This window comes from Colobus angolensis, unplaced genomic scaffold (assembly GCF_000951035.1).
Source record: "Colobus angolensis palliatus isolate OR3802 unplaced genomic scaffold, Cang.pa_1.0 Scaffold8, whole genome shotgun sequence".
NCBI classification, from domain to species: Eukaryota; Metazoa; Chordata; class Mammalia; order Primates; family Cercopithecidae; genus Colobus; species Colobus angolensis.
In genome coordinates, this window is record NW_012121820.1 from 6,730,893 (window position 1) to 6,758,586 (window position 27,694).

The following is a 27,694-nucleotide window of genomic DNA, read 5'->3' on the forward strand; positions in this document are numbered from 1 at the left end:
CATTCTCTCACGATTAGATTCAAGTTATACGTCTTTGGCAAGAAGACCATTGAAGTAATGGTGTGTTCTTCGTAGCACGTTTTCGATTTGTTCCCTTAATGGTGACATTAACTCTGATTCTAGTTAAGGTGGTGTCTGCCAGGCTTCTCCACTATCAGGTTCCTCTTTCTTCGTTTGTAATTAAGAAGTGTTTTGTGTGGCCAGTGGGAGCCTCTTGCTGCTGGCTTCCGTGTCCTCTTGACATGTCCCCATCATTCTTTGAGTACTTCCTTCTTCTTTTTTGGCTAAACAGGTACTCAAGTTTATCTTCTACTCGTCTTGCCCCAGATCTGGAATTAGCCATTTCTCCAAAAATCTCCAGTTGTTTTTAGCAGAAAATAATTTTTAGAAACTGGCCAGGTGTGGCGGCTCATGCCTGTAATCCCAGCACTTTGGGAGGCCAAGGTGAGAAGATCACTTGAGCCCAGGAGTTCGAGACCAGCCTAGGCAACAAAACAAGACTCCATCTTTACAAAAAATAAACTAATTAGCTGGGTGTGATGGTGCACACCTGTAGTCCCAGCTACATGGGATGCTGAGGCAGGAGGATTGCTTGAGTCCAGGAGATTGAGGCTGCAGTGAGCCGTGTTTGCACCATTGCACTCCAGCCTAAGTGACAGAGTGAAACCTTGTCTAAATAAATAAATAAATAAATAAAATAATTTTTAGAAGCCAAAGTCCGAGTGCTAAGCGTGTTCGTTGTTCCTACTGTGCAGCTGCTCTCAGCTCTCAGGATTTCTCCGTGGACAGAGCTAGATGCATGCAGATGTACAGACACATGTACACATGCATACATTTACATCAATATTTATTTCTGAATCAATTTAAATATATTGAAAATCATGAGTTTATACCAGGACTGGCACATAATTTTCAGGGTCCAGTGCAAAATGGAAATATGGGGGATCCTGTTCAAAAAGCAGGAACGAAGAGCCAATAAAGGTACTAAAATACAAGCTCTTCCCTTCTTCCACGGTCTCTCTCTGAATTTGTCACAGTGGCTTTTATTTGCTACTTCGCATCTTGCATGAGGATACGCCTGGGGTAAAGACAGACACTCACAGGTGCCCAGGGACCCTACACTGGGACTCAGAGCAAGTGCAGCCTACCAGCTGCAGTCTCTGCTGCCAGTCTCCAGACTGACGTGCTGTGCCCCTGCTGGGGCAAGAAAATTAAGCAAGGCATCCACTCTTCTCCTAGACCCACTCCTCTAACCCATAGCAGGTGGGCAACCTCAGGGGTGTTGCAATCTCTGAGCCAGGACACAGCTAAGTACCTGGATTGTGGGTGGGGATGGTATAGACGCGCTCGCTGTAGGCACTGAAGGCAGAAGATAGCAGTGGTTGCTGGGTGGGGAGGGGAACAAGGAAGCTGGGAGGGATCTGAGGAACCATGGGATTTGAGAAAGGTAGCTGAGACCCTGATCCTGGGGAGGCAGGGAGATGGTGGGACATGGGACCGCTGCTGAGCTGAGGCTCCAAGTCCGTGTGCATGCTCTGTTGTCCCATTATACTTGACTTATGAAATACAAATTCAAAAATTAAGTTATTACGAATTTCAAGACAGTGATGGTGCAGCATAAACACCCAAGTGTATGACCCGGCATGGGGCCTCATGCAAATGCACTAATCACACGTCCATGATGTCAGCCCTGGCTCAGACCGATAGTTCAATACCAATCCAACGTTTCGGGGTCCGCTCTGTTTTCTCCTTTTACATAATTAGTACTGCTTTTTCCAAAAGTGAGAAAGCTGGATCCTTGAGATATTTACTGATTTGCTCATTCCCCCTGTTTGCAATCCAATCCATCCTCCGTTCAGAAGCTGACCTCACCCTGCAGGGGTTCTGGCACCTTGTCCAGGAGCTGCCACCCTCCAGCAGGCATACCCACCTCCTCACTCTCAGGCAATGGGCACCCACCCTGTGCAGGGTAGCATCCCCGCAAAGCCACCCTCCTCACTCCCTAGGACTCTGGCTCCCCTGCCAGGCTCCACTCCTGCTTCTCCTGTGGGGAGGCCACCTCCCGCCTGGCGGTCAGGTTTTCTGTGTCGGACACTGCCCCACCATGGGTGCCTGTCATTTTTTGAATGGCTTTTGCGTTGAATTGATCAGGAATGGAAGAGAAAAGAAGAAAGGCAAAGAGGAAAAGGGAAAAAATGGCAGAGGAAGAGCCCCACATGATTTTTCAAGGGTGACAAGCTGAGTCTATAATTCATCAGAAACAGGAAATATCTGACAAGGACATTTTAAAAATGAATAACAAATTATCTGATCAGATATCAAGACAGATAGGGGAGCTATGATAATTAAAATGGAAAAGTGTTGGCATAAAGAGATAAATAGGCCAGGCATGGTGACTCGCGCCTATAATCTCAGTACTTTGGAAGGCTGAGGCGGGTGGGTCACCTGAGGTTAGAAGTTGGAGACCAGCCTGGCCAACACGGCGAAACCCCATCTCTACTAAAGGTAACAAAAATTAGCCGGGAATGGTGGCACACACCTGTAGTCCCAGTTACTCGGGAGGCTGGGGCAGGAGAATCACTTGAACCCAGAAGGCAGAGGTTGCAGTGAGCCAAGATTGTGCCACTGCACTCTGGCCTGGGTGACAGAGCGAGACTCCATCTCGAGAAAAAAAAAAGACAGACAAATAGAGCAATGTACTAGAATATGAGTTTAGGAGTATGCACGTATTTATGCACATCTGTTTTGCTTAGTTGGGGAAGGCATGGATTATTCAATGCTATTAGAACAATTGGCTCTCCTGGGAAAGGTTAATTCTTACTCCACCTCAGTCATGAAAACAAACTCCATGTGGAATAAAAAGTACACATTTTAAAAAGGAAAGAAGAACTAAAGACACTAGGAGAAAGCATGGAACTATTTCTGTAACACGAGAATGGGGAGGCCTCCTCTGAGCAAGATCAAGCAGCAACAACTGAAACGAAACAGGCAACCAAAAAATCCAAATCCATAATGATAAGTGTGACTACAAAAGGCTTAAAACTCTCTGCGTAGCAAAAAAAATCTCAGAAACCAAATTAAAAGACAAGGGAGACCAGGTGCAGTGGCTCACGCTATAATCCCAGCACTTTGGGAGGCCGAAGTGGGTGCATTGCTCTAGTCCAGGAGTTCGAGACCAGCCTGGGCAACATGATGAAGCCCTGTCTCTACCAAAAATACAAAAATTAGCCGGGTGTGGTGCTGCACCAGTAGTCCCAGCTACTTGGGAGGCTGAGGTAAGAGGATGGCTCGAACCCAGGAAATCAAGGATGCAGTGATATGGTTGTGATTGCACCACTGCACCCTAGCCTGCATATCCAAGTGAATCCTACCTCTAAAAACAAACAAACAAAAAGACAAGGAACAACTTAGAAGAAACAGTTGCTAAATTTAAACAGCTAACTGTTTCTTTATTAGTTTTTTTGTTTTTTTTTGTTTTAACATATAGGGTGTCAATCTATCGTCCAGGCTAGAGTGCAGGGGCAGGATCATAGCTCACTGCAGCCTCCCACTCCTGGCCTCAAACGATCCTCCCGCCTCAGCCTCCCAAAGTGCTGAGACTACAGGTGTAAGCCACCATACCTACCTCCACATAAACTACTAATAACTCAGGACACATTTACCAAGAATTCTTACAAATCAGTAGGGAAAACAAGTCAGTATAACAGTGAACAAAGAGTATGAACATGCAGTTAATAAACCATGAAATAGAATTGGCCAATAAACATTAAGCAAAATCTTCAACCTGATTAAAAATTAGGAATGGCTAAAATGAAACACACCAAAATACCATTTTGTACCTGCAGATTGGTAAACAGGAAAAGGTGAATAGTATCCAATTTGTGTGAAACTGTGAGGAAATGGATTCGCTAGCCAAGTATTGTGAGATATGTAAATTGTTCAACCTTTTTTTAATGGGAAGATTCAACCAATAATAATATATGCATATATTTACACATATTATATTATATTTTAAATGTATATATTTATAAATGTATTCATATGAAAAGGAGACAGAGAGTGATCTATATATATATATATACGGAGAAAGAGAGAGAAAAAGAGAAAAAGTCAATACCAGTGGTTTCTTACAGGGAAGAAGCTTGACATTAGAGACAGGGCCAAAAGAAACTTGTTCCTGGCTTTGTCACTAACTTACTCTGTGACCGTTTCCATTTCTGATTCTCAGTTGTTCACATGTAAAACAAAAGGGTTGAGCTAAAAAGTCTCTCTCTGTTAAAATTCTATAATTTGATAAATTTTGCAATAGTCCTTTCAAATAAATTTTGTGTTAGTTTTCTGCTGTGATGTAGCAAATCACGACAAACTAAGTAGTTTAAAACAACACACATTTAGTATCTCACAGTTGTCATGGATCAGGAGCACAGCCATGGCTTAACTGGGTCCTTCTGCTCAGGGTCTCACCAGAATGCAATCGGGGTATGGCCAGGCTGCATTCTCTAGGAAAGAAACCATTTCGAAGTTCATTTAGGTTTTGCTGGCGCACTTTGTTTCCTTGTTTCACCCTTTCCTGTTTATCAATCTGCAGGTACAAAAGGTGGTTATATGACTGAGGGCCCTGCTTCTTCATGGCCGTCAGCTGGAGGCTACCGTCAGATCCTGGATGCCACCTGCCAATGCCACGTGGTCCTCCCTATAAGCAACTCACAATATGGCTGTTTGCTTTTTCAAGGCCAGAATCTCTCTCTTACTCTAGTGCAAGATTATTTCACATCTATATATATACACACACACACGTAAGGTTATATATTAAAAAGCCTGGCAACTGTAGTCCCAAGAGGCTGAGGTGGGAGGACTGCTTGAGCCCAGGAGTTGGAGTCCAACCTGGGCAACATAGTGAGACCCTGTCCCTAAAATATTTTTAAAATCACGTATATAGTGTTTTATATTGTATATATATATACACACACTCATAGGTGTGACATTCTATTGTCGTTGCCAAATTCTATTGGCCAGAAGCAAGGCAGATGTGTCGCCCACACTTGAGAAGAAGAAATCATCCAGGGCATTAACATTAACATCTTTTGTTTTTGTTTTTGTTGTTTTGAGACAAGGTCTTGCTTTGTCACCCAGTCTGGAGGGCAGTGGTGTGATTGTGGCTCACTGCAGTCTCTGCCTCCTGGGCTCAAGAGATCCTCCCACCTCAGCCTCCTGTCTTCCACCTCACCCTCCTGAGTAGCTGGGACTACAGTGGCACACCAGCACATCCAGCTAATTTTAAAAGTTTTTTTAGAGGTAGGATCTCACTATGTTGCCCAGGCTGATCTTGAATTCTTGGGCTCAAGCGATCCTCCTACATCAGTCTCCCAAAGTGTCGGGATTACAGGTGTGAGCTACATGCCTGGCCAACACCAGCATCTTTGAATGCTGCTTGCCACAAAATCTCTAAGTTGTACTTATTAAAAGCCAATCCTTTATTTTTGTATTGATAAAATTATTTTGGCAGGGGAGGAAAGAAGATTTACTAGGAAGGTAGAATTTCACTTTTGAAATGAAGTTTTGCAGAAAAGAAATGAAAAACTTAACTGTAAGAGATTTTATGATTCACAGGCTGCTATATACACTAATTTTAAATAGTCCCTTCAAGCCATAGTGCACTGAAAAATACATATTTAAAGAGCATGTGAAATTGAATCACCTCTAGACAATTATTTTGAAACATTAATTCCTGCCTGATTATTTTTAAAAATCAAGTCCATTGTTTAGATTCCATTTTTTCCATAATTTTCTGTGCAAATATATTAAAAATCGAGGCCCTGGGTAAGTCTGGAATGTTTGGAGGGCAAAGTTAAGTTTGAAGGATCAAATTTTAAAAAGGGTCCCTTTTGAAATGTGCATGTAGGCAGCGATTATTTGCATGAAATCACGTGAAGCAAAGAGGAAAGGAATTAACCTGATATTCTTTCATAAATATGGCAATGTCAACCAAGATGCAGGCCCAGCTAACGGAGATGGGTGAGAGAAAGAGGAAGAGAAGTTATGGGTCTTCACATGGCTGCTGAGTGTTAGGGTTGAGTGGAACTTCCGCTGTGGTTACCCAGGGCTCCTCATCAGATGCTGGATCTGCAGTGCTGGGATGGAAATTTGTACCCCATCCACAAAGATGGGCATCTTCCCATCCCAAGACAATACTGGGCCCTGTTACAGAGAGAAACAAACCAATCTGCAAAGGCTTTCATAAGCTGGCCTAAAGAAATGTTTGTGGGGGAAAAAAAAGGCTTAGCTGTTCTTTTCCACCTCTCCCAGCAAATGGATGATTTGCCACAACAGTTAAAACAAATGTTTCTGTTAGGGAACCACTTCCCAGGCAAATAAACATCTTTGGCAGAAGTAAATGTAAAGGTGTGAGGACAGGGCAAAATGAGGAACTTTCCAGCAATTGTTGCCAATGAAGTTGAAATGTAGTGAATGCGTTGAAGTCTTCTGAAGCAATGGGTCATAAACTGGTTTTGTGGGAGATTTTATTTGTCTAGCATAGTGTTGCAAAAATGATTTTTAAAAAATAAGTGCCATCATTAATAATATGGAAATTTTATATAACATCTGGATTCCTGACTTCCAAAAAATGTGGAAGAAACTGTCAACACTACAACACTAGGCTTATATTTCTGCCTAAATGGCATCAGCTGGCTGCAGCTGAGTAGGGGCTATATCTCTAGTTCACCCCAGTCTCCACCTCTCCTTATTGTCTCACACCTGACCCCTGTCACTCATTTATCTTTACTCCCTATCCCTGATAAGAATTTGAGTGTGCAGCCCTAAATTTGATGCATATCTGAGTTTTCAACTTGGAGAGAATCAAGTCTAACCCTCTGATTTTACAAATGGAGAAACTGAGGCAATCACACAATTAGGAAGGGAATGAACAGAAGCTGGCTCTCAGTCTCCTGACTTCTAAGCAATTCCTCTTTCTTCTGTGACCCTACCTCTATTTCTCCACATTTATTATCAGAAGTTGAAATTCTCTAAATTTCTTTTCAACTATGTGACCAACATGTACTATTAACTTTTATTCTTTTCCTGGAGAAATCTTGATTACCTGGCATCTGTTTTAGCAGAAAGTCTTTTCCGAGTGTTTTTAGCTATCCCTAATTGGAATTCATAACTTAGGGGCGTATTGCCAAGGTAGAGTAAGTCGGATTATCCATTGACACTGAAGAAGACAGCATAAGCACTTTTATTTCTGAGTATGATTTTAATCTAAAATAATACAAAAGACTTAAACTTTACTAAGATTTACTATTCCAGTTGGCAGTGGTGCCCCCTCTGATTGTCTGTCATAAGTCTTGGGGCTTTCAAGGTGTTTGAGACATCCAGAAGGAGTTGCTGGAGTTTTCCAATGGTGAGAGGTTGGAAACAAAACATTTGACCTCATTCACTGACTTCTGTGATGCGCTGAAGTTACATCAGTTAACCGATGCTTCTTAGAAATGACAGGTCTACCTTCTCCATTCTAAGGACAGCTTTTCATTTCCCCTCCACATTTTTGGAATATCTTTCACATTGGCAGGTGGAAGTCAGCAGAGCAGCCCTTGAAATGGGTGTTTGGATTTTGGAAGGAGCTGAGAGCTTTTCCCTTTCCCAGTTCCCCAGAGCAAATCATCTCCTATTGGTAGCTCTGAACTTTCAGATTCACACCCAACTGAGCATTCGCTGGATCAGTCAGCACCACGGCCTCTCCCTGGGAGAGCATAAATCCTGGTGCACCATCTTATTGCAAGCTAGGAACTGCTTAGGGACCTTGCAAGAAGAGTTCAAATGAGAGTTTGCTGGACACTTGCATGAGATAAGAAGAGATTCATCAAACGACCTTCAGAGGTGGTTGTCCACAGAGAGGAGGCAATTGAAAGACAACAGCAGGTGACAAGCCTGTCCCAATCAATTTGCAGGACCCAGGGCAGGAGTACAAAAGGCCCACTTACCGTATGACTAAATATCAAAATATTCAATAAAACATGTGCTAGCCTTCTCCTTTTGCAAACATGGCTTCATAGTGACCTGGTGAGCCAGGCTCAGATTCAGAATTCTTTAGAATTTGGCCCATAGCCCACTTCCCTTTTTTATTCCACCTCCAGCTCCATCCTGCACCATGAAGGTCTTGTGCAAAAGTGTTTGTACTTGCCAGCTTATGTCCAAGCCCTCTCACCACTCTTTGGCCTCTCCTTGGATCGCAGGGTGTGTACGTGGGGGTTGTAATCTGCTCGTGGGAGGACAGAGAATAGCCCTGGGGAAGAGGCTCACACAGCTCTGGGAGAAAATTCCAGGATCTTAGGGTGCATGGTCTGAGAGATTGGATGTGGGCTGTGGATATGCACAATCCCTTAGCCTTGTTGACTCCGACCCAATGGAGAGGGCACAGCCAGGGAGGACCAGATGACAACTTTGTGGCCATGCTACATTGAATAGAACCAACCCTTTCCAAATGGAAATGGACAAGTGGCCAAAGAGATTCCTTGGGAGGAAGTGGCAAGAATAATGCATAGGTCAGGAAGAAGGCGCCATTAATGTTCCTCTAAGTGCAAATGGTTGGTCAGCCACACACTTACTCAGGGCCTTCAAAGTAAAGGTGACACTTTTAAAAACGAGAGAAGACGATTGCTTTTTAAAAGACACTTGCGCTATAGAGATAACCTTTCTTTCTTTCTTTCTTTCTTTCTTTCTTTCTTTCTTTCTTTCTTTCTTTTTTTTGAGACAGAGTTTTGCTCTGTCACCCAGGCTGGAGTGCAATGGTGTGATCTCAGCTCACTGCAACCTCCACCTTCTGGGTTCAAGTGATTCTCCTGCCTCAGCCTCCCAAGTAGCTGGGATTACAGGTGTGCACCACCACACCCAGCTAATTTTTGTATTTTTAGTAGAGACAGGGTTTCACCATGTTGGCCAGGCTGATCTCGAACTTCTAATCTCAGGTGATCTGCCTACCTCGACCTCCCAAAGAGCTGGGACTGCAGACATGAGCCACAGCTCCCAGCCTAGAGAAAACATTTTAAAAACAGATGTTTGGAAATGTTCTTGTTAAGGAATTATTGTTGACATATTTATATTATTCAAAAATATGTAAGTTCCCTATATAAATGCTTCAATATGCAAACACTTTAAAGTCCTGGAAACCAAATATTCTAATATAACTTAAAATTATCTCAACCTAGCATTTCGGTGAATTTTAAACTCATGCTAAAAGTGCCAAAATTCAACACTTTTTATTTAGTTTTCAACAACAGCTTAACCTCAGGGAAGATAAAAGTAACTAGACAAATTTCAACAAAAACCTTTGCAAAATTAGTATATGGAATGGGAAGATGAAAAGCATTTTTAAAAATAGGTATAGCAAGTGATACCCTTCATCCAGTTGGAAGATATATCTCTATGAGGTTAGTTTTTCATTTATGACAATCATAAAAATCAAGTATTGATATAAACCATACTGATATTGATATAAACCACAATTTCAAACCATATAAAAGAATTTTAAAATAATAAAGGATATTCGGTATCCAAACAGCAATAATCCTTAAGTGAGAGTAAGGAAATTTTTTGCATCACTGAGTACATTTTTTCAAAGTATCACTTATTTATTCTCTGTCACTTCCTCTTTACAGCTGTCCTTTTATATGCTTTACCACCTACATGACAGGTTAATAGTATGGTAAATGTATATAATTAGCAAGTAAATGCATAAACATTAGAGGAATTGTCTCAAAATATTTTCCTCATATGTGTGCCTGATCAGAAGTTTGCAGGCCATTGATTCAGGGGAAAATGAGATCCTGGATAAAACCAAAAATGGCGCCTTTGAGATCGACGCTTTGGCTGGTCAATCCAAGAATAGATGCCTTCTTCATTTTCCTCTACGACCTTTTCAAATTCTGCCATCTGCTTCTGGGGGTAGAGGGGCGGGGTTGTGAGTCTGTTCCATTCAGCACTCAGGAGCACTCTGGTTTCTGTTTTGTAATCAGAGTAGTACAGTTTGCTGTTGTTTAAACTCTTGTTTTCAGGACTGATTTGCAGAATCCTGTTTATTCAGTCCCAAATAGAGAACTCACTGACGAGGGCAAGAGACAGAGAAAGCCACCGGGCAGCGGTGAGTGTGTGGATGGATGCTCCATGAGTAAGTGTTTGATAACAGATGTAAAGAAGCTCGCAGCAATGCTTGCTATGAAGCTCGCGGCAATGCTTGCTATTGTTTACAGAATGCTTATTCAGCACTGCACTGCAGGCTTGAAGGATGCTTAATCCGCACACCATCCTTGCACAGTAAGAACTGGTATTCAGCCCAATTTTTAATTTCGTATTTTGGAATAATTTCAGACTTTCAGAAAAGTTGCAGGAATAGAACAGAGCTTTCTTCTTTACCCTTCACTCAGCTTCCCCAATCTTAACAACTTATATAACCATGGCACAAACATATATAATCCAAGAAAATTAACATTGGTGCAATACTATTAACTAAACTACAAACATTATTCACATTTCATCAGCTTTTCCACTCACGTCCTTTTTCTGCACCATAATCCAATCCAGGATTTCACTTTGTGTTGAGATGTTTTGTACCTTAGTGTCCCTTAGTCTGTGACAACTTCTCTGCCTTCTTTGTTTTTCATGACCTTGACTCTTGTGATAAGTAGCGGTCAGTTATCCTGTAGAATGTCTTGCAATTTGGGCTAGCCTGATGTTTTCTCATGATTAGATTCTGTTTGAGCATTTTTGGCAAGAAGTGATATTGTATCCTCAGGAAATCACATCAAGGGCTACATGATGCCAATATTTCTTATTACTGGTAGTGTTAACCTTGATCACTTGGTTAAGTTGGCATCTACTGTGTGTCTCCCATGTAAAGTTACTTTGTTGTCTTTTGTAATTAATGATATCTTGGAGGTGATACTTTGAGACTACATGAATATCCTGCTTTTCCACAAACTTTCACCCACTAATCTTAGCATTCATGGGTGGATCTTGCCTGCAGCAATTATTACTGTGGTGTTTGCCTACTAGGATTCACCCCTATTCCATAGATGAGGCAAATGAGGCTCACAGAGCTGAAGTGACTTGTCCAAGGTCCAATTCCATGTCCCTCTTCTACTCAGAATCTGGCCATGGCTCTCATTTCCCTTGAGGGGAAGGCCAACGCCTGACAGGTTTCCCCAAGGCTCCCCACAATCTGGACCCCGTGATGCCTCTGACTTTGTTCATATCCCACTCTCCCCCTCACTCACTTTCCCTGGGCCACACTGGCTTCCTGGCCCTTCCTTGAAAATGTCCTCACATCTGAACCTTTGCACTGGCTGTCTCCTTAGCCTGGAACCTCCCCCATGCACCCCTATCCGTTTTGCTCACTTTTTCAGTTCCTTGGGTCTCAGCTCAATGTCACCTTCTCAGTGAATCCTTCCCTGATGACTGTTTTTATCCCACCCACAACCCAGGCATTCCACTCCCTATCCTCCTTCCTTGCTTTAATTCTCTCCATCTGACATATTATTTTTAACTCCTGATATATTATGTATGCATGCAAATAGGTGTTATGGATTACCTGTCAACCCTCTTAGCTATAATTTCCATGAGGACAGGGAGTTTGTGTGTTTTGTTTATTGCTGTATCCCCAGTGTGTAGGATAGTGCTGAGCACATAGTAGACACTCAATTAAATGTTGTTGAATGAATGAATAAACTTTGGAACATGTTCAACCACATGAAAGACTTAGGAAGCCTCAACTCCTTTGTAAGGAACAGAAAAACACAACTCAAACTGACTTTTCTCTCAAGGGCGGTTACAGGGTCTCCTAACCAACTGCAAGGCCAGAGGAGGGCCAGGCTGTGGGAGGATGTTTTCAGGACTCTGGCTTGCTTTCTCTGTGGTCCTGTCTACTTTCTGAGTCTTCTGTCTGTTGGCCCATTCTTGGGCTTCTTCCTCAAGAATCTCTAGAATCATCTCTTTCCTTGTGCTCTACTTTGCCTACTGAGCTTTACTCTTGGGGGGCCCTTTGCCATGTGGTGGCCCCTGGGCTGCTGTAGGCTCGTATTACCCTCATGGCTAGTGCTTCCAACAAAAAAGAGGACTTCTCTTTCCCAAAATTTCCAATAAAATGCTGGGCCTCGGTCTCAGTGGCTCAGGTTGCACTGAATGCCCATCCCTGAACCAGTCACTACGGACAGAGGAATCAAATGCTCTGATCAATCAGGTCTGGGTTATGCGCTCATTCTTGGTAGGGGGATAGGATTATACCCCAACCACATGAATTGAAACCTGGTGAAACGAGTTTCAGAAGGAAAAGTGGGAAATGGAAAGGGGGCATATATGCTGACTGGGCAAAATTATTACCATTCTACACCTAAAATTTTATGTACCCTCCCTAGTCACAACCTCTCAGATTCTGCCTCTTTAGGACTGAGGACGGGTCCAGGCATCTGTATTTTTAGGAAGCAAGCCAAGGGGATTTTGATTTACAGCCAAGATTGGGAACGACTGGCTTTATGGAATTTGCTCTAACCTCCTTGGAGGAAAAAAAAGGTCCATTTCACAAACATGGTTCTAAAGTTTCTCTGTTGAAAGGCACGAACAGGAGTTCACATCCATTATGTTGAAGATTGTGGTAGAAGTCATCTGTTGCTTTATGTGCTTGGCAATCCTTCCTTCCTTATCCACAGGAGCTGTGGATTTCATGGCCCTGCCTCTCCTACCTCAGGGCTGACCACGTGACTCCGGATGTCTAATCAGAGCAAGTCATCTCCCTGGTTATAGTGATTGGTTGAAGAATAGACACATGACTAAAGCCAGGCCAATAGGAGTCCTTTCTGGGGCTTTGGGTAGAGCTGCCCAGGATGTGTTGCTGTATTCACTTCGAGAACACAAGTGTAAGAATCGTGTGAGCTTAGAACTGTTGACAGCAGTGTTCATCTCAAAGTGGGAAGACGCCTGCCTGACAATAAAGCCAACCTAAAAGAAAGTAGAGCTTAGAGATGGCGAGAGATGGTACTAGTGAAGTTATGTTGGTGCCCTGGATTCAGCTGTGACCCAGGCTGGTACAATCATTGGACTTTTCAGTTGCATGGGTCAACACATTTTCTTTGTTTTGTTTAAGTCATTGAGTTGTATTCCTATAATAAGAAACCAGGAGAGTCCTAATTAACTTGAATGTGAACTACAACCACCTAAACTTTAAGACCTGTTGATGGAGTAAAGATTGGCATAAGAGATGCCTTTTGAAGTAGGGAGGATAAACAATCCTATGCATTAGTGTGAATATCACATGCATATCAACATGCATATTGAGTACTTTCCATGTATAAGGCATGGAGTGAGGTACTACAGAGCAATTTAGGAGCATCCAACAGATCAGTAAGATGTGGTCCTGCTCTTGAAGCCCATAAAGTCCTGTGCAGGAGCTCTCAAATTTTGTGGTGCATAAAAGTCACCTGGGGAACTTACTACAGCACAGAGTCCTCCATCTGAGTTCCAGACACTGAGTCAATAGATCTGAGGTAGAGCCCAAGAATCTGGGTATTGATAAGCCTTCCCTAACCCTCCCCTTGCAAGTAATTCAAAAGACACTTTGAAGTTGATCTTGTGGGAGACAGGGGCAGAACAAGGGGAGAGCAAAAATGAGGCAGAAAAAAAAGTTGAGGAAATAATAGCTGAACATGTCCCAAATTTTATGAAAGACACAAATTCGCAGATGCAGGATGCTCCATGAACACCAAGAAGAATAAAGATGGCAAAGGTCATGCTGAAGTTGGACTCAAGAAAACATCATGCAAACAATAAGAAAAAAAACAACATAATTATATATAAGGGAACAATAATTTGATTAATGGCTGATACCTCATGAGAAACTACAGAGGATGGAAGAAAGCGGAACAACATCTTTAAAATGTTGAAAGAAAAAAAGACCTGTCAACCTAGAATTCTATATCCAATGAAAATATTCTTCAAGGATGAAGGATATTATCAGATAAAAGAGAATGAAGAGAATTTGTTTTTAGCAGACCAGTACTATAAGAAATACTAAAGGAAGCTAAAGAGAAATGACACTAAATGAAAACTTAATGCCTCAGAAAAGAATGAAAATCACTGCAAATGTTAAACAACTGGATAAATAAGAAAGACTATGTTTTTGCTTTTTCCCTTTTTTTAAAAAAAAATACATATGACTTTTTAAACAAAAATTGTAATTTATATTGACTGAAAACATATAACAATTATAACATAAAATATGGGAGAGTGTGGACCTGTGCAGTTATAATATTTCTACATTTTACATGAAGTAGTACAAGACTAATTGGAAGTGGACTATGAAAAGCTAGGGATATATGTTGTAATTCCTGAAGCAACTACTGCAAAATATGCAAAGAAGTATAGCTGAAAGTTAATAGAAAAATTAAAATGCAATTATAAAACCAATAGTTATGGGCTGGATTATCCTGCCCCCTCCTTCAAAATTCATTTGTTGAAGTCCTAAACTCCAGTACCTCACAATATGACTGATGTCCTTATAAGAAAAAGAAATTTGGACACAGATGGGTACAGAAGAAAGACAATGTAAAGACACAGGGAGAAGATGGCCATCCAAAGAGAGATGCCCCAGGAAAAAACAGCCCTGCTGACACCTTGATCTTGTACTTCTAGCCTCCAGAATTACAAGAAAGTAAACTTTCATTGTTTAAGCCACCCCAGTCCATGATAGTTTGTTATGGCAGCCCTAACAAACTAATATATTAATTGATACTTTTATAAAGGCAAGAGAAGGGAATAGAATAACAAAAAAGAGAGAGGAGATTAATTGAAAACAACAATAATATAGCAGGCTGAAACCAAATCATATAATTAATTACATTAAATGGTAATGAAGCAAATACTCTAATTAAAAGGCAGAGATTTTCAGATAAAAAACCAAGACCCAAGATGCCCTATCTATAAGAGATACACTTTACAAATAAAGACACAAATAAGTTGAGCATAAAAGGATGGAAAAAACATATATAATATGCAAACAATAAGCATAAGAAGGCAGGACTGACTATACTAACATGAGATAAAATAGATTTCAAGTGTAAAAAAGAGGAACATTTCAAAATGATAAAAGGATAAGTTCAATAGAAAGATATGACAATCATAAATGTGTAAGTGCCTAATAACAGAGCTTCAAAATAAATGGAGTGAAATTTGACAGAATGAGTTCATGTCCTTTGCAGGGACATGGATGGAGCTGGAACCTATCATTCTTAGCAAACTAACATAGGAACAGAAAACCAAACACCTCATCTTCTCACTCATAAGTGGGAGTTGAACAATGAGAGCACATGGACACAGGGAGGGTAACATCACACTCCAGGGCCTGTCGGGGGGTGAGGGGTAAAGGGAGGAGAGCATTAGGACAGACACCTAATACTTGAGGGGCTTAAAACCTAGATGATGGGTTGATAGATGCAGCAAACCACCATGGCACATATATACCTATCTAACAAACCTGCACGTTCTGTACATGTATCCCAGAACCTAAAGTAAAATTAAAAAAAGAAAGATAAGCTTTGCCTAAAATTATCACTTTATGGTCATATCCTAAAAGCTTTCCCCACATATTAGGAACAAAGTAAGGCTTTTTGCTTTCACCAGTTCTCTTCAGTGTATAACAATAGACTCACACTTGTAGTAAATGGATTTTTGACACAGGTATCAAGGAAATAGAATGGGAAAGGATAGCAACTTCAGCAAATGGTGCTGGAAGATCTGGGTATGTATGTGAGGAAACAAAAGCAAAACCAAGCAAAACCACACACATTATGCATAAAAATAAGTCAAGGTGAATCATAGATCTAAATGTAAGAGCTGAAACGATAAAATTTCTGGGAGAAATCACAGGTAAAAATCTTTGTGATCTGGAGTTAAGCAAAGAGGACTTAGCTCATTTAAAAGTGCAAATGAAATGGGCTTCATAAAAATTAAAAAAATTGCTCTTTGAATCACAGAGAAAATGAAAAGGTAACGCGTATCCTGAAAGGCAATATTTTCAAAACACATATGACAACACGTATTTATAATATATAAACAGTTGTTACAGAGGCTGGGCATGGTGGCTCACACCTATAATCCCAGCACTTTGGGAGGCAGAGGTGGGAGGATTGCTTGAGCCCAGGAAGGTTGAGACCAACCTGGGCAACATGGTGAAGCCCTGTCTCTACCGAAATACAAAAATTAGCTGGGTTTAGTGGCAGTCACCTGAAGTCTCAGCTACTCAGGAGGCTGAGGTGAGAAGATTGCTTGAGCCTGAGGAAGTTGAGGCTACAGTGAGCCAAATTCATGCCATTGCTCTTAGCCTGGGTGACAAAGCAAGATCCTGTCTCAAACAAAACAAAACAAAACAAACTTACAAATCAACAACGTAAGGACAAACCAACTAAAAATGGGAAACACAGACATAAGGTTTCTTTTTAAGGATGTGAAATGATGCTGTCTTAGTCTTCAGAGAAATGCAAATTAACACCATAGTGAGCTAACACTCACACTAGGATGGCTAAAATGAAAAAGACTGACAATATCGAGTATTGGCAAGAATATAGAGCTTCCAGAACTCACACAAAGTGGTCCAGCCACTATAGATGGAAAAATTGGACAGTTTCTTGTAAAGTTAAACAGATACTTACCATACAACCCAATAATTCTACTCCCAGGAATTTATCCAAGAGAAAGAAAGACTACATCTGCACAAAGACTCCTCCTCAAGTGTTCTTTGCAGCCTTGTTCATAAGAGCCCCAAATCGGAAACAACTGAAATTTTATTCATTTTTATTGCTGAGTAGTATTGCATGGTACGGATATCACAAAAAGTCCATCAATCTTTGGACATTTTGTGATAACTATACCATAGAATACTACTCAGCAATAAAAATGAATAACAGAGATACATCGTCAGCATGGATATGTCTCAAGAACAATATTCTAAGTGAAAGAAGACAAACATAAAAGACAAATACTATGATTCAATGAATATGAAATTCTAGGAAAAATAAAATCATAGTGACAAAGAGATCAGAGATGCCTGGGTCTGGAAGTTACGGGAAGGACTGACTGCAAAGGTGGGATATGACAGAACTTTTTAGGGATATAAAAAGGTTTTCCATTTTGATTATGGTAGTGATTACATGACTACAGATCATTGCCAAAGCTCACTAAAATATACATGTAAAATGGGTGAATTTTGTTGTATGTAAAATATACATCAACAATAAAAAAGAAAAAAATTTAAAAACCTCCCTTTTCTGTGTAAACTAATTAAATATTAATTATTTTATATTTAAAAATTAGGTAATTTAGCCACCCAAAGCTAAGAATTGGATAGGAACATTAACAGGAACTCTCTCAAGGCATTCTGGACCCTGGTGAAGGTATAAGGCAGTAGCTCTCCAAGTCCTAAGGGAGGGCAGCATGGCAGAGAGAAAGCTCTAGAGGCTCTGAAACCCAGGAAAGGTCCTGGAACAGGAAGAGAACTCCTCAGCAACTGAAAACCTTGTAGCAGGGCTGCAAAGAAGACTGAAATCTTGGCCAGATGTGGTGGCTCATGCCTGTTATCCTAGCACTTTGGGAGGCCGAGGTAGATGAATCACTTGAGGTCAGGAGTTCGAGACCACCTTGGCCAATGTGGTAAAAACCCCATCTCTACTAAAACTACAAAAATTAGCCAGACATAGTGATGCGTGCCTGTAATCCCAGCTACTAGGGAGGTTGAGGCAGGAGAACTGCTTGAACCCGGGAGGTAGAGGTTGCAGTGAGCCGAGATGGTACCACTGCGTTACTCTGTCTAAAAAAAAAAGGCTGAAATCTCCCATAGTGTAGAATGTTGTTGAAATCACAATAAGATCTCCAGAATCTCAACAGGGCTCAGAGCCCAAAGTCCTGACCTATCCTCAACATATTTAAAACCAATGGTGAACTGAATGAAGCTAAAACTGCAATAAAGCCCAGACACGGTTCAACTAACATCAGAGAGATTAAGACCCCCTTCCCACTCCAGCAGTGGATGGAAGAAAAAACATGCCCTTTTCAAGAGACAAATATTGGTTACTTTTTTCTCTACTGTTCTTTTATACAAAATGTCTGATATATAGAAGAAAATTATATGATATATGAAAAAGCAAGGGAAACAAGTTAAAACATAACATATTAAATGAAAACAGACCCAGCAATGTCTCAGAAGTGAGCATTATCACACAAAAATGCTGAAGGATACAGCAGAAAAGGTGGGCAATATGCATGAAAAGATGGTCAAGACATATACACTCTAAAAAGAACCAAAAAGAGCCGTTTCTGCTCAGTAGTTCTCTTGTGGAGTAGGGTTGTAGGCAGCCATCATGCCCAGCTGGATGGCATGATCCTGAAGACTCACTTCCACAAGGATTGGCAGCAGTACATGGCTACTTGCTTCAACCAGCTGGCCTGGAATATCTGCAGACTCAAAGCCAGGCAAGCAAAAGCATGTGCTGCATCTGGACCCATCCAGCCCATAGTAAGGTGCCCCACAAGGTATCACACCAAACTATGAGCTGGCAGGGCCTTCAGCTTGGAAGAGTTAAGGGTGGCTGGTATCCACAAGAAGGTAGACTGGACCATCAGCATCTCTATGGATCCAAGAAGGTGGAACAAGCCCTCTGAGTCCCTGGCATCCAGTGTGCAATGGCTGAAGGAGTATTGCTCTAAGCTTATCCTTTTTGCCAGGAACTCCTTGGGCCCCAAGAAGGGAGACAGTTCTGTGAAGAATTCAAATAGGTTGCCCAACTGACAAGACCACTAATGCCCATACAGAATGTCTACAAGAAGGAGAACACCAGAACCATCAATGAGAAAGAGAAGAACTTCATAGTGTTTGCCAGTCTTCACATGGCCAATGCCAGTGCCCAAATGAAAATGCCAGAAATTAAAAAAAAAATACAATTATCAGCAATGAAGAATTTGTCAGATATACTTAACTGACAGCTGAGCAGAGCCTAGGTAAAGACAAGCAAACTTGGAGATAGGTAAAGAAAAAAATATCTAACTGAAACACAAAGAGAGAAAAGCATAGAGACCCTAGAGGCCGCAGAAGATGAGGTGAGAGTAAATGTGTCAGAAGAAATATTTGAAGAGAAAATAGCTAATTTTTCTCTCCAAATTAATGAAAGACATTAACCCAAAGGTTTAAGAAGCTTAGTGAGCCCCCAGCAAAATAAACACAAAGAAAACTACATGTAGGCATATCAGAGTCAAATTGCTAAAAACCAAAGATAAAGAGCAAATCTTCAAAGCAACTAGAGAAAAAAGGACACATTGCATACAGGAGAACAATAACACAAATAATTCCTAATACTGTACCACTGGAGAACAAAAGTCAGTGAAATGTTAAAAGTGGAGCATCTTAAAAGTGCTTAAAGTTAAAAAGAAGGTCTACCAACCTAGAATTTTACATCCAGTATAAACAGGTTTTGAAAAGGAAGGTCAAATAAAGACATTTTCAGATAGAAAAAAGCTGAGATAATGTATCTCCAAAAGATCTGAACTAGCCAAAAGAAACACTAAAAGAAAATCTTTTCAGAGGGAAAATGATACATGATGGAGCACCAGAAAGTTTAAATATTCAGGTAAATGTAAAATATCCTTTTAAGTGTCTTTATGTAATTTTTTAAAAGTTCGTTGAATATTTTAAAAATAGCAAGATATTGTGGAGTTGCATATACACAAGTAACACACATGTATAAGAGGAATTATCATGTAAATGTATTATACTAATGTTAAATAGTTTAACATTATTAGAAAGTAGATTGAGATACCTCAAAATGTATGTTGTGGATCAGTCACTGAAAATAACACAAAGAAATATAATTAAAGACAATAGTAGAAATAAAAGGGAAAGCTGAAAAATAAGTGATTTACCCAAAAGAATGTAGAGAAGGAGGAACAAAGAACAAATGAGATGAATAGAAAACAAATACCAAGGTAGTAGATTTAAAACCCATCGTATCGATAACTACATTAAAAGTAAATGAACTAAACTAACCACTCCAATTAAAAGAGAGAGATTGTTATACTGGATTCAAAATACAAGATTCAATATAATTTGTTCACAAGACACACTTTAATTTTAAAGACAGACAGACAAGTAGGAAAGGACATATACTAACATAAAATAATGAAAGCTGGTATGGCAATATTAGTATCACACAAAATATACTTCAAGACAAAGAGCACAACTACAGTGCTCTAGTCTTGAGTGGATAATTCACAATAAAAGGGTAAATTAATCAAAAAGATATAACAATCACTTCCTAGCCCATTGACTACAATCAAGTGAAGAAGATATAACAATCCCAAATGAGTAGGCACCTGACAATAGAGCTGTGAAATATATGGAACAAAAATGGACCGAATGAAAGGGAGAAATAAACAAATCCACAATCATGGCAGATATTTTAACACAGTCATTCAGTAATCAATAGAAAAACTGGACAAAAAAGTCAATAAAGAAGTAGATGATGTTAAAAACATCAATCAACTTGACCTAACTGACATGTATAGGACATACACTCAACAACTGCAGACTACATATCTTTTCAAGTGCACATAGAACATTCACAAAAATGAGCCATTTCCTGGGCCATAAAACAAAAGTCTCAATAAATATCAAAGGATTGGCTTACATAAAATATATCCATAAAACACCGAAATACTCCAGAATTAAGAAACACACTTTTAAATTAGTCATGAGATAAATAATAAATAACAAGAGATACTTGAAAATATTCTTAAATGAATGACAATAAACACCATACTTCTGAGATTTACTAAAAAATGTTTACAGAGAAATTTACAGCTTGAAATGTATTAGAAATTATATTATAAAAGGGATAAAATCAGTCATTTAAACATCTAACTTAAGAAACTAATAAAATAAGAGCCAATAAAACCAAAGAAAATACAAGAAAATTTAAAAATAAGAGCAGAAATAAATGAAGTAGTAAACAAATAATTGAGAAAATGGACAAAATCAAAAGTTTCTAAAGAGAGAAACCTCTAGGAAGACTCATCAAGGAAACTTAAAGGAAAACACAAATTGTCAATATTAGAAATGAAAGCAAGGACATCAGAATTATCCAGCAGATATTAATGAGATATTTGATCAACTTTATGTTAATACATTTGACAACTTATATGAAATGGACAAACTTATTGTAAAATGCAAGTTAACAAAACTGACACAAGAAAACTAGAAAATCTAAACAGCTCTAAGCTAAAAGAAAACTGGATTCATAGTCAAAAGCACTTCTTTAAAGAAAACTCTAGGCCCAGATGGTTTCACAGGTGAATTTTATGAAACAATTAAGGAAGAAAGAATATAAATGATTCACAAAGTCTTTCAGAAAACAGAGGAGGAGAAAATACTTTCCAACTCATTTTATGGGGCTAGTATTACCTGATCCCAAAGGAGAAAATGATATCACAAGAAAAGAAAATTTCAGAACAGTATTCCTCATAAAGATGCAAATCCTTAATAAAATTTTTCAAATTAAATAAAGTAATATACAAAAAAGACAATATATCATGCCTAAATGGGGATTGACTTGGGAATGTAAAAGTAAATTTCACATTAGAAAAATCAATGTAATTTGCCACATTAACAGAATCAAGGAGAAAATTCATATGATCACCTCAATATATGTAAAAATCATCTAATTCAACACTCATCCATGATAAAAACTCTCAGCAAACTAGGAATAGAAGGAAACTCCTCAATCTAATAAAGGGCATCTATCTATGGAAAACCTACAACATTCACCACATTTTGTGACGAAAGACTGAATGCTTTCTTCTATGACTGGAGGCAAGGCAAAAATATCCCTTCTCACTACTTCTAATCAGCATCATATCAGATGCCCTAAGCAATGGAATAAGAAAATAAAAAGAAGAGGAAAAAAGGCATAGAGATTGGAAAGGAAAAAGGGAACTGTTGTTTTTATAAGTAACAATTGTTTACGTGGAAAGCTTTATGGAATCTACAAAGGAGATCCTGAGACTAAAATGTAAACTTAGCAAGTTTAAAGGATAAAAGTCAACATGGAAAAATATACTAGCAACAAACAATAGAAAAATAAAAATTTTAAATACAATTTATAATAGTATGGAAAACATAAAGTATCTAGAAATAAGCCTAACAGATTTGTGAGAGGTCTACCCTTAAAACTATAAAGAACTTAAAGAAGATTTAATTAAATGGAGAGAAATATACAATATTCATGGATTGGAACACTCTGTATTGGAACACTCTATATTGATAAGTTGTTTATTGGTCCTAAATCGAGTAAACACAATTCTTATCAAAATTGCAACAGTCCTTTTTAGAGAAATTGAGAGACAAAATTGCAAACAGTCCTTTTTGGAGAAACTGAGAGATTGATTCTACAGCTTACATGGGAATACAAAGGCTCTGGAATAACTAAGACAATCTGGAGGAAGAATGCTAAAGAACTTACACTGGTTTAATGTAAAGAAAGTTATGGTAACCAAGACAGTATAGTATTGGCATAAGGATAGCTAAATAGATTATTGAAACAAAATAGAAAATCCAGAAACAGATTTGCACTTTTATGGTCAATCAATTTTTTACCAAGTTGCCAAATCAATCCAATGGAGGAAAATAACATCTTTTTGACAAATGGTGCCAGAACAATTGAACATCTGTTTGGAAGAAACAAATGGAACCTTGAGCTCTATCTCACTCCATACAGAAAACTGAATTCTAGCTACATCATAGACCTTAATGCAAAACCCAAAACCATAATGCTCCTGGAAGAAAACCTTGGGGAGGAGGAGGGAAAATGATTTCTTGAGAGCTTGTTTGGAGGCTTTAGCAGGGGAGCACAACAACTCATATACCTTTGACCGAAGACTGGTCCTCCTCTATGGGGGATGGCCATCCTCTTCGACTGAGCGTGCAGCTTCAGGAGGGACACACATGGAATGGTGAGGGAAGAAGGGGACACTTGCCTAGCCAGCCAGATCAGCCGAATCAACCCTGTCAATCAATGAGCTGACAGTTGTCACAGTCAGATCACCCTCATATCTGGGAAAATAATTTCTTGTGCAGAACATGAAAAGCACTAATTGTATTTTAAAAATAGATACATTGAAATACATCAAAATTTAAAAGCTATGTTTATTTGTAATACCCCCAAATTAGAAACAACTTCAAATGCCCATCAACAGATTAATGGATTAAAAAATGGTGGTATGCTCATGAAGTGGAATGCTATTCAGCACAAAGGAATGAACTATTGATACACCCATGGGTGAATTTTTCTAAAAATTAGGTTAAGTAAAAGATGCTAGATACAAAATAGTGATCTGTATGATTACATTTATGCGAAACTCTAGAATAGGCAAAATTCATCTTTCTTGATAGAAATAGTGGTTGGCTGGGGTCGGGGGACATTGACTGAAAGAAGCATGGAAGAACTTTCCAGGTGGGGCCTTGGAAGTATTCTATATCTCATTCTGGTGCTGGTTAGTTATGTGTATATAAATGTAAAAATTCATTGAACAGAACATTTAAGAACTGTGCAATTGATTATGTAAATATATACCAGTATAAATCTTGTCTTAAAGTTTAAAACCTATAAAACAGGTAGCATTATATGTCATTTTCATGGTGAAGAAATTGAGCCTTAGAGAAGTTAGGTAATTTGCCCTAGATCCCACAGTTAGGAAGTGGGTAAGGGTGGAACAAAATTCCTAACTTTCCTGAAACCCAAACCACCGCCCATGTACATACGTTTCCTGCCGTTTCTCTCTTCCAGTATAAACAAAAGCACAAATAAGTGACCAAATCCCTTAAATCCAAGGGTATGTTTATTTTATTTTACTATTTTTTATTTTTTTAGAGATGAGGTCTCACTCTGTCACCCAGGCTTTAGTGCAGTGACACGACACTAACTCACTGCATCCTCAAACTCCTGGGTTCGAGCGATTCTCCTGCCTCAGCCTCCCAAATAGCTGGGACTACACCAGCATGCCCAGTCAAATTTTTAAATTTTTTTTGAAGAGAGGATCTCTCTGTGTTGCCCAAGCTGGTCTCAGACTCCTGGGTTCAAGTGATCCTCCTGCCTAGGTAGGCCCCAAAGTGCTGAGATTTCAGGCATAAATCACCACACCTAGCCTCCAAGGGTCTTTAATATATCTGCGTTTGAATATAACGTGCATCGTGACTGATCTCAGGGGAAATTACATGGACTTTACAGACCTTACATTTTGATGCATTTTATTCTAATAAGCATAATTTCTAAATTTTTGTAACTGAAGGAAAAGTGCACATTAGCCATCAGAACTCCAACTGGGGGATCAGAAACAAAATAAAACTATTTCTAGCAAAGCAGCCACCAATACTTTTGAAACATCAAACCAGATAGCTCCCAACTTGAGCTGAATGCACTCAGACATAACCCTTGGCTGAGGCCAGAGTCTGCCAACAGATCTGTTATGCCTCCTCTGGCTTCACCTTTCCACATCTGGCTCCTGTGAGTCCAGGAAGAATTGTTCAGAGAGAACCAAATAAAACAATTGCACATGATGTTTTCGACACAAAGATGCAACACATAGAAATTACCCTTTCTCACTCCCTCAGGTGTTGCTAAAAGGGTATCCCCTGAATTAATTTTGCCCTTTAGCATGTTTATGATCTAGCAAAGAAAACTTCTTTCCTTTTGTCCTCTCTACACCACTTCTCCCTGACAAAGATCATGAAATGGGGAGATTTGGACCCCATAGGATGTGCTGGGAATGCACTCCAGTTTGGAGAAAGAACTTCCGGTACTTGATTCCTCATAAGCTAGCAACAGCTGGCATTTGTGAGATTTACTCATCAAATGGTAAGACACGCCCCTGTAAGAGCTGAAATTCAGGACTCAGCAATGTGAGATTCTCAAAAGGATCAAGGAAACGAGCCTTAAACTATAAATCTGAAATCCAGAGTCCTGTGAAGAGTGAATTACCTTCCAGAATGCTAGAGGAAGGGAACTTTTTCAGGCAGAGCGAAAAATGCACCTAGCAAAAGCTGGAAACAAAGGAAGCAGGAAAAGAAAATGCACAAACACCCACAAACAGAAAGCCTCTTGTTTTATCTTCATGACAGAAGTCAAACCAAACATGACAGTTGTAACAATACATCCAAGCAATGGATATTAAAAATAAACTTTTCAAAGACTCTTTAATAACAAGGAAAGAAACTCTTAATTTAATAGTAAGCCAAACAGCAAGCAATACGCTTTAAAAAAAGGGAAAGACTTCTCCCTATGGTTAGAAGAAAATTAGAAAATATACCAAAATATTTAATAGTGTTTATCTCCAGGTAGTGAGATTTTGGATGATGTCCATTTTCTTCTTTGAAACACTGTGTAATTTCCAAGAATTCTACAATCAGTCTGCATTTGCAATACTTTTGGTCTCAAGGTAATGGAAAGTCAGACCATTGGTGCCTTCAAGCATGAGGCTATTTTTGTTCATTTATAAGAAGTCTGAAGGTTAGTGGCCTCAGGGCTGGGCTGGCCCCTCAACAGTGTCATCAAGAACACAGGCTCTTCTGTCTTTCTGCCCCATCCTCTTCATTGTGTTGGCAGTTGTCATCAGGCTGCTTGTCTCATGAACATAGAATGACTGCCACAGCTCCTGGCATCACGGTCTCGTTCAAGGACAAGAAGGATATGTGCAACCAGGCCTGGGGCAGAACTTCAGTCTTGCTTTTTATCAGGATGCAAAAACTCCTTCCTGAAAGTTTCCACGTCAAACTCATTTTACTTTTTTTTTTTTAATTTTTATTTTTGAGATACAGTATCGTTCTATCACCCAGGCTGGAGTGCAGTGGCGAGATCTCAGCTCACTGCAACCTCCATCTCCCAGGTTCAAGCGATTCTCGTGCCTCAGCCTCCCGAGTAGCTGCAATCACAGGCACGCACCACCATGCCGGCTAATTTTTGTGTTTTCAGTAGAGACGGTGTTTAACCATGTTGGCCAAGCTGGTCTCGAACTCCTGACCTCAAGTGATCCACCCACCTTGGCCCCTCAGTGTTGGGATTACAGGCCCAGCCTATTTTTACTTTTAATTGGCCATAGCTAGATCACATGACTACCCTATACATCTTCCCTGAGATCATGAAAATTCTGGCCAATACATAAACAAAAAATGGGTTATGTTGGTAGGGAAGGAGAAGGAATTGCTTCAGACACTTACAGAGTCTGCCCCAAGTGATAATGAAAAGGGCAGGATACAAATAGTAAGCTGGGAGATGTTTCTTATAGAGAGACAGACAGACAGACAGAAAGATGTATAGATTCACGTCCCTCCTCTGAACTCCCTCACCCAAGTATGTGTAAATGCCTATTGCCAAAAGAAGACTGGAAGGAAAGTCATTAAAATGTTATAGCATTTTCCAGGGTAGGGAGATTTGGGGACATGTTAATTTTGTTTTCTTTATTTATATATATATATACACACACATATATATATGCATATGTAATATATAATATTTTTATATAATATATAATACATATCTTTATATATAATACATATCTTTATCTATATATATATGTCTATAATTTTCAAGGTCTCTATGATGAGCATAATTCCAAAATTAATTTTTAATTAGAAAAAAATCTTCATTTAAGACAGTCCTGAGATTGGTGGTTTTACTGTCACCTCTTTATACATCCTGTACTTCTAAATCTTATTATAACTACATGGCTGAGTACAGTGTTTTATACATATTATTTCCTTTAATCCTCACGAAAACCTTGTGAGGTTGATAACATTGTTGGTCCCACTTTTCATATAAGGAAACAGAAGCTCAGAGAAATTAAGTCCAAGCCAGGATTCAAACCAGTTCATCTGATTCCAAAACGTGAACTCCTAATCACAGCACTGTCCCATAATGTAATCTTTATACTGGTAACTTCCTTATTCCCATTCCTGTTTTTTATAATTTTTCTACTTAAATATGCAAGTGTACAGAATGTATGATACTATGTTCCATGTTTCAGAAACCCTTTGTAAATGATATTATCCAATACGTATCTTTCTGAAACTATAAAGGTTATTAGCCAATACATATCTTTCTGAAACTTGCTTTTTATATTTGACACATTTTGAGATGTGTCTCTCTTGGTACGTGGTCCTTCTTCTCTGCCATTTAATGTTCATTTACATAAAATGGTATATTTTTCCATTCTCCTGGACATTCAGAGTCTCCTCCCACCCCCAGTTTTTTGCGATTATAAACAATGCTGCAATGAACATCTTCATGGAAGTATCCCGGGGCCCACGTAGAAGACAGAACTAGGAATGGAGCTGCTGGGTCCTGGATGCAAGATAATGACAGACTGATCTTCCACCAGTGGCTTGTGACACGTGCTGTTAGTCCACATGCTGCTGAATATTTGGTACTGTCAAATAAATCATTTTATATTATTGAATAACTTCAGAGTTAAAAGATAATCTTGAAGTTAAAAAAAACCCAGAAAATTCTTACCTTTAAAAATATTTAGGGCTTATTATGTTATTGAATGATGCCCCTAATCAGGCTGAGAGCTTGTTGAAGTAGGCAGTTTTTGAAAATCTTACATATAATAAAATGTG

General features: G+C 39.4%; 1 pseudogene; it reads left to right on the forward strand.

Moving 5' to 3' along the window:
* Positions 1-27,694, forward strand: part of LOC105502587 — a 140,696-nt pseudogene that overhangs the window by 12,312 nt on the left and 100,690 nt on the right.